General features: G+C 40.0%; 1 long non-coding RNA gene across 1 annotated transcript in view; it reads right to left on the bottom strand.

The window, feature by feature from the left end:
* LOC106147341 overlaps nucleotides 1-3,518 on the bottom strand; it is a 10,830-nt gene that overhangs the window by 5,483 nt on the left and 1,829 nt on the right. The gene's annotated exons all lie outside the window — the stretch shown is intronic.

Raw genomic sequence — 3,518 nt, 5'->3', positions numbered from 1 at the left:
AATTTGAGGCCAGCCTTGGTTACATGGCGAGATTCTGTCTCAGATAAATAAATAAATAAATATTAAAAACCACCTTTTAAGGTTAAGAACTTCTAAGTTTCTAAATAAAAAAAATGGAAAGAAAAAATGAGGGACAAAGATAACTTGAATCCAGGGTAATAAGAAAAAAAAACCGCTCAAAAAGGGAAAGAAAAAAACCCTCCTGATAAATACATGGCAAACCAGATGGACAGAAACAAGACCACTTACCAATAACCAAAATAAAGACAAGTGAATTAAATTCCACAATTAGAAGACCAAGTCTTTCAACCTAAATGGCCATGAATGACAAATGGATAAATTATGGTATTCTATTTTAATTGTGTGTGTGTGTGTGTGTGTGTGTGTGTGTGTGTGTGTGTGTGTACACTGCAGAAAGAAGGCAATGACTTACAGAGTTTGGAAAGCTGTAGAGAGTGTTTGTAAGAGATAGGAAAGGGTCCAGGCAAAACACACCAACACGATAACTGTGGCTGCTCTCGGAGTGTGGGTTTGCAAGGCAGGCGTGGGCTCCCTATCTCACCTTACAAATACCTGCACTGTTCGAATCTATTACAAAACACACACAACCGATGAAAAATGAAGATATGAAGTAATCTAAGAACAGAATCAGTGTAATAGAGGATTCAGGGAACAAAAAGTGAAGATGGTCAATAAAACCCAAAGTATGCATTTGAGAACACAAGCTTCTAAGGCAATGATGATGAACCTTTTAGAGACCATGCGAAACTGCAACCCACTTATTTATTGGGAAGTGCCAACACTGCAATAAAACTGGAATACTGAGGTATATTAATTTATTAAAAAAATGACTCTACATAACATCTTTGTCTTAAAAGAAAAACACAGTAACATGCATGCCATAGGTTTGCCACCAACTGTTCTAGGGAGACTGATCAAGAATAACTGACAGAAGATAAAAAAGGATTATAGAACTAGGAGGAAATGATAAGTATAAGGCATTTAGGCGCTTATAATAATATAGGGCAGGGCATGGTGGCACATGCCTGTAATCCCAGCACTGGGGAGGCTGAGGCAGGAGAATCAAGACAAATTTGAGGCCAGCCTGGGCTACAAAGTGAGTTCAAGGCCAGCCTGGACAGGAAAGTGAAACCCTGTATCAAAAAGACCCCTCCCCCCCAAAAAAATATATATATATGGGTTATATGTGTTTTGAGTCCATTTTAAAATAGATTAAAAATTTCTAGAAAATAACAATTTCCAAAAATGGCAATACATGACAAAAAATGACAAGACCCACTGAATAAATGAAAATAATTTAAAATTACCTTTCCCATAAAGTCTCAGGCCTATGTTTTACAAGTGTATTCCACCAACTTTTTTTTTTTTTTTTTTGTCTTTTTGAGACAGGGTCTCACTAAGCAGTTCAGGATGGCCTTGAGCTTACTTGGTAGCCCAGGCTGGCCTCAAACTTGCAAGGATCCTCCTGCCTCAGCCTCCCAAGTGTTGGGATTGCAGGCGTGCGCCACCACACCCGGCTATTCTACCAATTTCTAAGGAGTAGATAATCTCTGTCTTAAATGAACTGCATCCAAAGATAGAAAAAAAGAAAAAAAAGGGAAACATTGCCCAACCTAAGATCACTATAAATTAGCAGGAGAGAGCACATGATCATCTTGCCAGATACAGAACGAACACTTGATAAAATTAAATACTCACTCATGATTATAACACAAAAACAAAGTAAACCTTTTTAGGTAAAATTAGGAGAACAAGTCTCCTTTTCAATTAGCAATAATCGTGCCTTGGATAAACCTTATTGGCTATGACACCGCCCCTGTGCAGAGTTTTAAGTCTTTTCTACCACCTTCTTTGCTTCATGAGATACACTTTGTCATTAAATTTGTATTGCTAGTAATAATAACAGTAATAATTATAATAAATACATCAATGAAGTTAACTGATGGGCACAAGGAAAAGACTTCCAACTCCTACATCTGATAAAGAACTACTATTTTCATACACAAACATAAATGTACAAAATGTAAGGTAGATTTAAAAAAAAATCAAGAAAAGAACAAATAAGATGGATAGGCAATTCACAAACGGCAAAATAATATGAAGAGATATTCTACTCAATAAAACAAACATGGAGAACTGCTTTAAGCAACCAAAATGACAAAATAATAAAGTCGATACTAGTAAGTACAGGCAGATGATGGAAAAGGGACTCTTCATGCACTGCTGGTGGGAAGAAACCAGTGACAGACAGCATTCTGTAGCGCAAGAATGGAGATTTTTAGTAAGTCAGTATGCAGATAGCTAGAGCCAGCAATGCCACATGTCTCTCTATACCTATTCTCTCCATCCATCCGTCCTTGAGAACTCATCACAGCCAAGAATAATGACCTAGATTTACATATAGTGACACAGATGATTAAAACACATAATGCTAAAGGAAAAAACGAATAGTATGAGAGTTATAGCACAGTGGTGTTTGTTCAGGCAAATTCAAAAAAGCAAAACATAACCTATCTTTCAAGATGCACATATTTCTGAAACACACATAATGTAAGGTTTCTCCCAGTCAATAAAGATGGACATTTCGCATGACTGACTAAGGTTGGGGGTGTTGGGAAAAAAATGAATGTTAAAGGGGGAAAAAATAACAAAATAAAAGAGAGGCTTTAAATGGAGTTAGCATTATATTGTGCCGCAAACAGGAATATAATTCAATTCGTTGGACCCAACAGCCTAAAGGTAATAAACAAAATCCCATGCATTACTTCCTAATGAAAAATGTAATAAAAATAAACTATCACACAGAGGTGGGTAAAGCAATGGATAACCAAAGCACTATGGAGGAAGGAAGGTGGTCGGGAAGCCGGCTTCGTCTTAGGCTGAGTCCTTCGGTCTTCAGAAGAGCCGGGGGTAATGACTGGTGCCTGCTGTCCAGGAACTGCTCCAGCCCTCCACCCTCTCACCCGCCCACAGAAGGTGGAAAGAGAAAGAACCATGCGTGACAACTGAAATTAGAGACAAAAGCTAGTTTTTTGTCTCATGAAAACAGGTTTTTCGATGGCCGTGGTGGCGCACGCCTGTTATCACAGCACTGGGGAGGCTGAGGCAGGAGGATCGTTGTGAGTTAAGACACCAGTCTGGGCTACAAAGTGAGCTCAAGGCCAGCCTGAACTGCATAGCGAGACCCTCTCTCAAAAAGAACGAAACAGAACAGAACAGGTTTTTACTAAAAGTACTGAATATGAAACACCACCCTGGGATGGGGCAGAAGGGGATCCTTGCGTTTTAAAAACTTAGGACCCTGGGTTGTCTTCCGTCAAACTCACGTAAGGACTTTGTTAAGGGTCAAGCTGTGTCGGGTGCGCCTCTGCTCAGATCCAAGGGGTAAGGCCGCGCTCGGCTCACTGAGGCACAGAATGAACCGTTACCCGCAAACGCTAGCCCAGGCCTGGAGATGCAGTCGCTCCCGTCGCGCCGGCGCCGGCCCCTCGGCCCCG

The sequence above is a fragment of the Chinchilla lanigera genome, unplaced genomic scaffold, assembly GCF_000276665.1.
Source record: "Chinchilla lanigera isolate Chin_1 unplaced genomic scaffold, ChiLan1.0 scaffold00007, whole genome shotgun sequence".
Lineage (NCBI taxonomy): Eukaryota > Metazoa > Chordata > Mammalia > Rodentia > Chinchillidae > Chinchilla > Chinchilla lanigera.
The sequence above is the reverse complement of the archived record's forward strand: the minus strand, read 5'-3'. Positions and strand labels throughout refer to the sequence as shown.